This window comes from Galleria mellonella, unplaced genomic scaffold (assembly GCF_026898425.1).
Source record: "Galleria mellonella isolate WM207_F2 unplaced genomic scaffold, CSIRO_AGI_GalMel_v1 utg165, whole genome shotgun sequence".
Classification (NCBI taxonomy): Eukaryota; Metazoa; Arthropoda; class Insecta; order Lepidoptera; family Pyralidae; genus Galleria; species Galleria mellonella.
The window spans coordinates 2624629-2637965 of record NW_026442009.1 but is presented as its reverse complement, the minus strand read 5'-3'; the positions used below and the strand labels follow the sequence as shown (position 1 = coordinate 2637965).

The 13337-nt window shown below is 30.3% G+C and overlaps 1 protein-coding gene across 2 annotated transcripts in view; it reads right to left on the bottom strand.

Annotated features, from left to right (window-relative positions):
* Nucleotides 1–9486: 9486 nt before the first annotated feature.
* The window catches only part of LOC113518759 (protein held out wings), a 96266-nt gene continuing 92415 nt past the window's right edge, over nucleotides 9487–13337 (bottom strand). For both annotated transcript variants that reach the window (XR_008252582.1, XM_052892733.1), the window contains exon 8: nucleotides 9487–13155. The gene's annotated coding sequence lies outside the window, so the exon portion shown is untranslated. The remainder of the gene's footprint in view (nucleotides 13156–13337) is intronic.

Below are 13337 nucleotides of genomic sequence, written 5' to 3'. Positions count from 1 at the left end.
TTTGTTTATTATATATATATATATATATATATATATATATATATATATATATATATATATATATATATATATATATATATATATATATATATATATATATAATCGTTAATATATATATATTGTAACGATTAAAGTAGATGTTCCTTATAGAATGAAATTTTAAAAAACGCAACTTTTATTTTTTATTGTTGTAATATACACTGAGCCAATATAATCCAGGTAAACAAACAATACTTGTAGAGGTCATAACTTAACGTTATTGCTGTCTATATCAAATTATAAATAAAACAGCACCGTCAGAATAAACTCAGGATAAAGTGACTGACAGCTAAGCCAGAAATCAAAGGCGTTTCTAATTTAAAATGACACATTCATAATTACATGTATGGGAATAGAAAACTCGAGACATTTGATCCGCCGAGGTGAGAATTTTAGAAGCTATTAGACTTATTTTAATGTCCGTCTTAAAAAAAGGAACACGGGCGTGAAATGGAGCGGCGAATGTCAGAAGCATATTAATTTATGTCCACAATTTAGAACACGGAAATCTTGTTCATGTTTATATTCAATAGGGATAGGGACCTATTTATATGCATTATAAAAATACACATTCACTTTACAAAAATATAATATAACTATAATGAATGCTTCATTAATTTTAGTAACGAATCGAAACGAGATCAATTTAACGTCTGTTTTACCATCAGAATAAAAACATTTTTTTTAAGATTAGTGTAATAGATAGATATTTATGAGTTCTTAGATACTACAGCTGGGTCTATATTATTGGTGTAAATATCTCTATAAATTAGTTTCAGTATGCATGACTAATGATTTAATTTTGAATTGTTGTTTATTTAAATGTATTTAAAATTGGAATGTGATAACGATTAATGATATAAAATGGACTTGTAAAATGTATAATGTGAACTATCTGTGTAACTACATATTTTTGTATGCCGTACAGGCTAAACATGTCGAACGATATTATATTGTCAACATCTGCATATATTTTGAATCTTGAAATATAGAAAATAAAGTCGATTTCATTATATCCCTATTTAATTTATTAAATAAAAAAAAAAAAACTCCTTTTGTATAGTAGTATGACTGGATATAGATTACCATTGCAATGATATATGTGTACGTTAATATTGGATTAGTTATTGACTCTATACTAGAAACACTGTTGCTATCATATAAATTGGTATCAAGACAGTGTAGCGTTGTTGTCAGTACTAAATGGGGTTCCCGTTTGTTATTTTTGAAGATAACTGACCCTTAAAATGTAACATGTTTTATGTAAAATAAAAAGTTAAAAAGAATTAGAACATTATTACGAACTGATCAAAATGAGAACTGTTGAATAATACTTCTTATTAAAGATATCATTTCCAGCAACAACATCAGTATCTATTTCAGTCACATCGGTGCAGTTTTGAATTTTTTGTCTCATAACTCCGTCAATGGTAAACCGATTTGGAAAATGTTATTTTATCTGAAAGGATACGCTTACAGATTGGACCCACAGAAATTTTGTCAAAATCAGTTGTTTATAGATCAAAATAACTGGTTTTATTACAAATAAAGTCTTTTTTTTTTTGTAAAACAATCTTTAATTATTACTGTTATTTTTCTTTAGCGTATAAAAACATTGTTATGGCTAATCTTTAACTGCTAAATTACATTCGTGAACAATTTTATATGTCATTTTTAAGGTTCTGTACCTCCAAAGGAAATAACGGAACCCTTATAGTATCACTTCATTGTCCGTCCGTCCGTCAGTCAAGACCCTTTTTCTTAGGAACTTATAGAGGCATCGAGTTGAAATTAATATCATATACTCAGGTTTGCAATTTCTTAAAGCAATGAAAAAATCAAGCTTCTAAATCAACGCAATCAATCAAAAAATACGGATTTTATGTTCCATTTATATCACATATTTTGACATTCGCAAAGGAAATTAAAACCTATATGGTACTTTCCGTTGATCAAACATCATGAAATTTGGTAAGAAGCAATGTCATTTAGCACAAGTAAAGGAAAAAATCCGAAAATCGTGAATATGTAATTATTTCACAAAAATATTAAAATCAGTGGTTTTGTACGGAACCCTCACCTCACCTCCCCGGCTCACACTTGACCGGCTTTTGTATCCGAATCCACCTCGAGGTTTAAGCCCATATAATTATACATTTAACTAGAGATAATAACGTAGGTACATTATTCTACTAATTAAAAAATTCCCTTGAACAATAGCCAATTAACTGTAATTCCCGTTCGTTGTAAATTGCGAATAGTCTCCGGGGAAATTTTTCATTGGAATAGAAACACAAAAACTCGAAATGGCATTAATCAAGGTAGCAAAGAGGGAAATTAGACTGCATGGCGTTACTCCCATTGCTTCAGTAATTGTAATTTTGTGTCTGTCTGACAAATAAATATAAGTGAAAAAGGTCTAATCCCTGTAGACAGCATAAAGAAAATTTTAGCTTCATACAATTGCTTTCTTAATAAATATTCTGTCCGTCCTAATATATGATACCGCTTCTATTCCTATAGTAGTTTATGAATGAAGGTTCTATTATAATAGACTTGGCTGCGAATGTTGACAAATCAACATATGACATTCTTAAAGAACCCCTCTATTCATTATTTAATTATGTAGTCTTATAAATGGCGAAATTTATATACCTATCTATTAAATCATTTTATAGTGTACTATTACTATAATAAGTCATTATAATCAGATAACTTATAATGTCTGTAAATTAATTTAAGTTTCTTGAACTGGTACGTAATATGTGAATTAACAATGACTGCTACGAGTATGTTAGTCGCTGATCATGGGTCAATGAAATTATGCGACCCAAAATACGCCGAATATGGCGATAGCTTAAATATTCATTTTGTAATAATTTTATTAAGAGCTCAAACAGAATTTTACGCGGATTCTAAGTAAAATCCCACAGCTCGAATTCCTTTTCTACAACGTTTAAAAAAAAATTATAAATGTCTATGTTTCAGAGACCATAATATCATCTTCTGATTAGCTATGCCAAAAATCTAAAAAAAGGTCTTCGTGGAAATGTATGAATTCTGGAATGTCTTAAGATCATAAAATGCTACCGTCAAAAAGTTAATAATTCCTAGAAATTAACGTAGTCGAAATTACCAGAGGGAGACTTTGTACAAAAGTCGTTCGCTTGGGTACCTCTGTCCCATTCATGTTTCAACCGTAAAGCAGCTGTGTTTGCATGGCTGGGTTTGAAGGGAGGAATATGGCGTAAATTTACAGGGTACAGAGGAATAACACCTGAGTCCTCAGGAATGGCAACACATGGGGAGTATCATGGGCGAAACAGTATACTCTGTTATGTCCATGGTATTCCTCATGTCTATAGGCGACGGTTACCACTTTCCATCAGGAGGGCCATCAGCTTGTTTGCCATTTTAAGTTGTGTAAAAAAAATTCTAAATTTATTTAGAATTTGACTTGAGACCTAAATTAATTGATTTTACAGAAGGTCCTATGAAATTACATTTTATAAGTATACCATTGAAGTTTTAAAACATTGAAAGAAAAGCAAGAAAGCGCAAATAATAGTAAAAATATGAGCAGTCAGTAAATAGCGACACGTAACCCTACGACCTAGGGGCAGTTTTATAACCCCGCAGTGGTGGCACCCCAGACTGCTTAAGTCCGGGTTGATTCCTTGATAACACAGTATATGTATATTTTTTAGATAAATAAGTACCTTACTGCATATTTTTGTAAAAGTGATATGATGATTTTACAAGTAAATATTAGTGGCACAAATTTTTTGATAGTTCTAGGAACATGTGTGTCGGAATAGAAATAAAAAGTGTTACTATATCTTTTTATGCCTATGAGGATATCATAACGTGCGCCTCAGGTATGAAGTATAATAAAAATTCCTACACCTTGTGACTGTTAGCGCCTGTATTTTAACTTCTTCTTAAAAAGTAGGAACGTTTGTTGCTTCTTCTGATAAAATTTAGCTTACAACATATTAATACAAAAAAAGAATGACAATCAAGTGCTGTCAACAATTGAGAGCAGGACAGTCTGTTTTCAAATGATCGCTTCCATGTCACACGTCTTGTTATAATAAAAAAATTTAAGTGATAGCCCACTTAATACAAATGGAGTATAAAGAAGAAGATAGGTCAACACCTCATATTCTTCTATATTCTCTTCTCTTTAAACTGCTTATTTAGAATTAAAGAAAGAAGAAAATGAAGCTACTGACAGGCAGTTTATATTCGCTACTACAAGTATTTAAGTATAACCTACCTCATCAATGATCTACTTAATTTTTGTATATCAACCTATAACAAAAATTATATGAAACTACACAGAATATATTACACTAATTGTATTTTGCAATTTTACTTGCATGAAACGGTACATAAAGTATCCTATGTGCTAAAGTAGAATATAACCTACCCGTGTTCTAAATTTCATTCAAATCCATTAAGTAGTTTTTGCTTGAAAGAGTAACAAACGTTCAATTATTCATTCGATCACACACACTTTTGTATTTATAATATTAATAGGTGTGAAGATGAGAAGGAAGACCTAAAATTAATTTAATTGACCCAAACCACAATTAATTAAGATTTGGTAGGAAAATGATAATAGAAGTAATAGGTAGCATTAGGAGTATCTGCACATATTGCATATACTGCCTCAATAAGAATGCACGGCTGTCTTGAGACATCCCCCCAGGTTGTTGCAATTTTACGAGCGAATGCCCCTAGCCGCACCAAGCCCAAGACGAACCCCTGCGTTCACCACGCACCGCACATAGCCGCAATCCTATGTCAGGAACAATCGAAGGAATTATTTAAAAGATTTGACCATTTGTTTGTATTTGTCTTTTAAAACATAGGATTCAGAAATCTAAAAAATAATTGTCACTTGATTCTTTTTACGAGTATACTGTATTTTTTATAAGTATACCTAAATACATAATAATTACTATAATGAAGTTTTAAATATTCCTTCTACTACAATATTATTATACTTATATGTAACAAAACAGAATTAAATCTCATTTATAGAATTCTGTACCTCCAAAGGAGAAAATGGACCCCTTATAGGATCACTTCGTTGTCAGTCCGTCTGTCAAGACCCTTTTTTGTAGAAACACGTGGAGGTATCAAGTTGAAATTAATGTCATATACTGAATTCTGCAATCTCTTAAAGCAATAAAAAAATTAAGCTTCCAAATTGACGCAATCCAAATATACGGCCATTTATGTTCCATTTATATCACATATTTTGACTTTCGCAAAGGGAATCAAAACCTATACGGTACTTTCCGTTGACGTAAAATCATGAAATTTGGCAAGAAACAAGTTATGTACTACAAGTAAAGAAAAAGATCCGAAGACCGTAAATTTGTAATTATTTCACAAAAAAAAAAATTAAGCTTAATGATTTTGCACGGAACCCTCGTTGCGCGAATCGGACTCGCACTTTACCGGCTTTTTATCTACTTACAAGAAATAATATTAATAACTTTCTAATAGAAACAATTACCATAAATATCACTGGAACAGTATATAATCGTTTATTTATATAAATAAATAATTATAAACTGTTCTTATAAATATCTACCTATGCATGACGTTCTTCCTTGATTGCTACGAGTATAGCTCATTTATCATATAGGTGGACCGGGTATATTTTTATCGTCGCCCGTGACGATGATTTATTATCTGGCGCTATTAACGTTAAAAATAAAAACGTTCCAATTATGCATCATTTAGAGGAACTCATGCATATAAATCAATGTAATCGTCGGCAAGCTATCGTGTTAATAACAGAGTATGGAGCCGCCACGAGTCTAGCGACACTGAGTACTCCATTCATATGCATCCAATCAACGCTACAACGGTGCATTGAAAAATTGTTAACGTTCATAGATATAAATGTATTGTAATTTACGAAAATAGCTTTTTGGACAGCTCAAGATAGCGGATATATAGAAAAATTACTAAATATTTTTATGTTAATAGCAGATAGATATTTTGAAATAACTTACTTTAAACATAAATGGTCAATGCATAAGTCTAATGCGACGGATAAATTGAAGATGTATAATACGTATTATTATGTGAAATTTATATAAGACAAATAAAAAATAAACCATAATAATTATTTTTTTCGAATAAAAAAATTCCTTAATTATTATAATCTGTTTCAAAAAGATAAAAAGGTAACCAAATTTTATTAAAATTATTATTGGGGCAAATTCTGTGGTGCCATTGCGCCTCAGAATGTCTTCTGAGACATTCTGAGGGAAATGTCTCTAAACCAATGTCTAAAATTTTTATTTAAGATTGATATCACAACAAAATCCCTATTTTAAGAAGGTAGGTATAATATTTCAAAAATAAATTATATTTAGATTTTATTTTAGATTTAAGTCAACAACAAATATAGTTAAAATAGTAGTTCCACGAATTAAAATATTGGGTTTGGCTCCTTAGAATCGAGGCCTCCCTCATTGACTGCCTGGCTCATAATGAACGGCCTTGATCCACCTGAATCTACTGACTCCCTGCAATGCATTTGAGGTCGTCACTTCACCTAGTGGGGGGTCATCCTGTACCATGTGTTGCCCGTTCGGGATACCAGCTTATTGCCACTTCAACTTACTTATCCTTCAGGCTATGTCGGCGACTTTGGTTCTTTTGTGGATATCCTCATATCAGATTCTGTCATGCCAAGAATGAAATTAATTTATATGAAAATATTAAATTCCTATTTCTTTGAATACAGGTATTAATATGCATGGCCAAATTTAAAATAAAACAATAGGTTTTCCGCGACTACGCCTTTATGGAACTGTCTTTTTTTTCCATGAGATTCTTTAAAAAAATCCTTTATTATCTATGTAATTTGTGTGCAAAATGTAATATGTTTTTGATCGATCACTTTATTTTTATATTTTAATGTAGAAACGACTATTTCTATAGTTGTTTATCATCTATTTTCAGTGCTGCGAATCCAAAAATTCCATAAAACAGTAGAACAAAGCGGCATAAACGTAACAGTCATTCCCAATGCTAAGTAAAACCATGACTGCAGTCTGTTTATTCCCACGGCAGCAAACCAGTAACCCTAATACATAATTGTATAACTTATTCTAGTAGCCATAATGTTCAGTATTGAATAAACAGCTCACTCAACCCCGATAGGAGTTAAACGTAGTCACCCTGGGAACGGACACGCGACCAAGTAAATTTAAAATTCCATTTCCTAGCATTGCGAAAAGTTCAAATTGCTTCGAGCTACATTAATAGGTTCACAGTTGTCTGTAGGTACATTTTGTTTGAAACAAGTAGTAATATAACAAAATATAGAACAATAAAATATACAAATCTATTATGATTTAATTTATAACGAGACAATTATTTTTCTCTTTTGATTGAACAACCAATTACGGCATAAACCCAAGACCCCTTTTTTAATACTTTATCATTTCATCATTTCAGTCATTAACTGTCTACTGCTGAACATAAGCCTTTCCCATAAAGGGAGATTTGCCAGTAGTTGACACGCTTGGCAGACAGGTTCGTAACTGTATTAGGATTTTAGAGATTTTATTTTCAAGTTTTTAGAGATGTTTCCAGTACTTACATATATAAAAAAAAATTTAAGCTTCTTATTGGATGACTGGTTTTACGCTATATAAATTTTATAGATATATATTTTCCTTATTTTTATATATACTTTCCTGTACACACTAGTAACACATGTAAAAATATGATGAAGTGGAAAGCAAAGGCACAAAGACAAGCTTAACTCTGCAAGTGTTCTTTTCTAGCAAACCCAACCCTAACGTAATTTTCGTTTGCAAGTAAGATTAAATAAAAAATATTATTAATAGTTTATTACCTATACTTAAAATACCTTATTGGTCGTACGTTACATTACCCCATTCAACTTAAGTGTCAATTTAAGTTAATGCTCAATCAACTCTGGTTCCCTTTAGAAAATATCATGGTTAATTCTTGTAAAATTCGTCACAGTGAACTGACTGATCTGCTTTCCTTCTCATCTATCATCTGTCACAAATACCTCGCCAGCGTATGCCGACAGCATAAGGCTTACGATTTCATTATCACCTATTAAATAAATATATTCTCTGAAATGTAGGTAGTACTTATATTGGTGTATGAAATGGCTACGGATATTTCGTACACTAATACATCACATAATATATCATAGATATCGCATAATATATTCATAATACATAAATTGTTGGTAATAGTCTAGTGATTCTATACACTGAAAGGTCGACCTCCACACGGTCGCACCTGGAAATCGTTATGATAAATTGCACCAGCGTATATCGATGGCGTGGAGGAGATTTCAATATCATTATCATCTAAAAAATACTATCAGTAATAAACATGATTTTTAAATAATCATAAATTCTAAATGATACGGTAACGCCATCTATACAGGAACGGTATGTACTATGATTCAACTGAAAGCAAAGGCAAAGCAGGACTTGTTGGAAGGTTTATTGATACTCGTAATCTTAATAGTATCGAATTATAAATATAGGTGTAGCTTAGTACAATACAGAGGACACTCAAAAATTCTAAAACGACTGGAAAAATAAATGAAATATGCCTTTAGCAAGTGGCAAATATATAAAAGGCTAATCATGTTTACACCAATGATGGTATTTAGAATATCCAGACTGCCTATAATATGTATCTATTTTATTTATTTATAGGAATATCTCTCATAGAATTACCTACCTATAACTATCTCAGTATCTTAATTTTAAACAATTATTGTTTTTATCAATAAAAGGTAATAAATTTTACATTGCATAGGAGCAATATCTTTTAACAGTAATAGTTTTATTATAATGTTATATCTATAATTATGTATATTATTAATTTTCATGGTTTTGTTGAACAGTATCTTTATAGACAAAGTTCTAATTAAATAGTGACCCAGCTAACCTTACAAGTTAACAAGCTCTTTTTGGACGATAGGATCTAAGTCCGTTAAGACTCCAGTCTTTCTTTTTTAAAGGAAAAGAATGGCTGTATTCTATAGACAAGAGTAGCACCAACGACATCTTAGGTAACTATGATGCCCACAATATTATGCATGCTTTGCACTGCTCCTCCTAAGAAGCAAGGCATTATTCCTTTCGTGCGTTTGCACTGTCTTTCTTATCCGTATACTTCATATAAATGCGAAAACCTTTTTCTATTATAGAGTAGGAGTACCTGCATACACCTTTTGATTTTTTTTTAATTCTCATACATCGAGAATAGGTTAGAGCTGTCTCCAAGTTGTAAGAGTTATGTTTAAATACTTACTGTAGCTGTATTTCTTTATATTTTATAGTTGTTTCAGACAACTTTAAAACACAATAATCAGTTAAGTTTATAGGGATGTAGAACAAGCAATAAAAATGTATATAATTTTTGAACATATTTACTAATACCAAATCAATCTGAGACACACATCAAAACAGACATATGCACAATCTCACTTAACTATAAAGTATATTCTATTTGTGTTTTTGGAAAACATTTTTACGAATCTGTTTCATCACTATAATAATACTTTATTGAAAAAAAAAAAACGTAATAAGTATAAATATTTACAAAGTATATTTACGGCACTTGATTAGCAAATTGCCGAAATGTAGATTAATAAGTACAAATTAATATTAATAAAAAAAACAAGATGCCCGTCTGCAGATGGCACAAAACATGTTTCAAGAAACAAAATTATTGTTGATGCAATGAAACACAACATTATTACTAGTTATTCGCAGACCGTTACATATTTTTGTACATTTAATCACATAATATAGGATGATTAAGTTTGTGTTGTTTTTATTTTTGAAGCTTCTATGGCATTTATTTCTTCTAAACGCTTCATTTTATTTGTACATATTTCAGCAAATTATTGAAATATAAGGACAATTATAAGCATAGACAAATTTTGTGCAACGCAGAAGATTGTGTAACGAATAATGATTAATTTTAACAACGAAGTATATGATGTATTGATCTTGATAGAATATTATTATTATTTTTTAATAATTACCTACACAGTTAAGTTATATCGGACCATTTATTTGAGATGAATGGAGTAGATCTTGTATTACAAAGTAAAAATAATTTCTAGTACATAAGCCGTGATGTTGGAATAGAGGTTCGTATGAGATAAGATTGTGACAAATTAGGATTCTCTGGGGCACAATGAAAGATCTTCATTTAAACATGTTTCATCTACGACTAATATCGATAAATTTATTTAATTGATAGATATGTAAATTTAAAGTAGATATATTTGTAAAATGCATCCAGAAAAAAATATATTAACTCTATCAATGTAAATTACCCATTTGATTTAAATTTTAGTCTAAAAAAAATAAAGACAGAAGAAGAACGATTTATGTACAGAATCCTGAATTATGGGATGATGCTTCCCAGTTCATTAAATATGTGATGATAATCGTAAAAACTACATTTTAATTTTTTCTACAGAAGTAATAGGATTATATATTTATTATTTTTAATTTATAAATTTAATTAAATGAGATATGAGAATTCATGAGAGTAGAACCTCTATTAGCATTTTACTTGTTTTCCTTTCACATCTTTAGATTTTAGGTACACTTTCAATTACAATATTAACTGATTATAAAAAACAAATTGTTGAAGATGATATTAAATACTTGATAAATGGTATAAATTACGTATAATTAACAAAATTTTAGCAAGAAGATTACCAAAGTGTTGTATAAATGTATGCTCACATTTACCTATAAATGTTCAGGGTCAAAAAAATCACATGTGCTGATTTTTTGCTATTTAGATATACTCTCATTCAAATAGTTCGATCATCAACAAGACTATGATATACTATTTCTGCCAAAATCCAATCCAACACGATCAACTATGCTGTAGTAAGAGACCAACAATTTAAGTACTTATTAATGATAATTATAATCGTGGACGGAGTGTTAACAACATTTTAAAGGTGTACTATAGAGATGATATTGTTTTGTAACTAATAATGAACATGATAACTTATGATACATGATGTAACGGTGTTTAATGCTACCGAAGACTGAAATTAACCAAACGATATTACTGGTTTATCATTAAAATAAATTTCTTTTAAAAATTTCCGATTTCTATTTATCAAAAAGCACCTAAATGCATAAAATAAATTTAGCAGTAAATTATACATATATATTTAAACTAATTCCTAATAATATATTTTATTTATTTTAATAAGAATATGCAATAAACAATATATTTCCACAATTGATTAACGATCGTGATTAATTTCTCATCTAGATTATAATAATCTCAATATCAGATCTCTATTCTTTTGAAAGATATTTTATATGACAATATAAACTCACACCTTGCCCTTTAGGGTAGCCAGTATTAAATATATTTTTCTCAGTATATTTTAAATTGAAATTATTTATAATAAAATATTAATCAGTTATAACATTTCTATTGCACTAGAATTTTATGTAGACATTCAAATATAGTAGTATTGCTTTTGAACAACTAAATGTATAAGCTATATACATAACACTTAAGGTTTAAATTAGCGCTAGTTATATACTGTTTTATATGCACAGTAATAATTATTTGAGATTTAAATGAGAAATTTCGGAAAAATCTTTATGAGATTGTATGTAACAAGTCAGAGATTCCCAAAGAGATTGTATCTGAGACCAAGGCCAAATTCTTGTGCACATTTCGAATTCTCTGTGCTTGTATATGCGAAAAATAATTTTAACAACATCACTTAAACTAAGCCCTAATATTTATCGACCATAATAGATAAGTAAATTATTTAGCAAAGTTAACAATAATTTAATCTCTTTTATCTTAATTATTAATAAGCATTTTAACAGATTCTATAGTACCAAATATGAATATTGTACATTAATAAGGCACTTGTGATGCACAAATATTTCATTTATCTATAAATACTACATACTAAATATGTGAAATATAATAATTGCTATAAATATATCTCTAAAAGACGTTATTATTATTCATACACCCATTGACCGATACTAGATTGAACCGTTCGAGGAAGACTTTAACAAATTTTATTTGAATTTATTAGCTCTCAAAAATTATATTATATTAGTCTTTGGTTTTAATGTTATATAAATTTCTGCCAAATATTATTAGTGGCAGGTCAATAAGTGTATGAAAAACAACCTACAAATAGGTATCTATATGACGAATATCAGTCCAATATGAGAAGTTTATTATGGAACAGCATCCTTTAAGTTTTTGAACATGGTCGTAGGTACTTACTTGAACACTGGCTTACATTACCGCCATCCTGTTTTCATCCTTTAAAAATTTCTTCCAACAGCGAAGTTCGTAATTTTGTACTTTGTACGGAACACTTTGTGAGAATTATCTCACTTTTATTTGTGTATTTTTCCATATTTATTCAATGACCAAAGCTAATGAATAAACTATGAGGCCTAGTCACTGATTTTATAAAAGAAAATAAGTTCTTCAATGTACCTACTATTGTATATTCTGGCTTCGATGAAATGCATCTGATCATCTTGAATGAAGCCATAATTAGTTCAATCAGTGAGAATTTGACACAAAAAAAAAACAAACAGATACTCGTTTTGCGGCGTTAAATATGAAAAAATAAAAATAAAGCAAACAATATATCATGATTTATAAAGAAAAATATGCTTAAATTCATTATAATAATTGGGCACATATTTAACGCCGCTAGTAATCGGGGAGCCTAATAACATTCGTGCTAACAACAACACGGTGAAGCGACAACAAAAATACAATTACAATAGTAAATATAGTCGATGGCGTGTGCCATGTAATATAGATTGTTAATAAAGTTCATCATGTTATAAACATAACAGGCATATAAATGTTAATAGTTAGACTATTATAATACATAGTAAATGTTAACGTGAAAGGCCCAACAGCTATAGCTACATGGTGGTCGATGTTCCGATGATTAGGTTACGCGGCGACATGAGGCCGGGACGTGGGGCGGCCGGCCGCGACTCCTGTTAGTTCGAGGGACTCCTCGGCGCCGTTAGCACTCACCTAGCCGGGTTAACGAGAAGAGAGAAAAACAGAATGTTAGTATCGATCAAAATGTCATGGTCCGACACGAGTGCCCCAATCGCGAGACGGTTAACGCTTCGTTGATGTTATCGAGTGCCGTATAACGATAGGTCGGATAGGCAAAGACAAACTATTTTTAAACGATTGAAACTGCCCAAGAT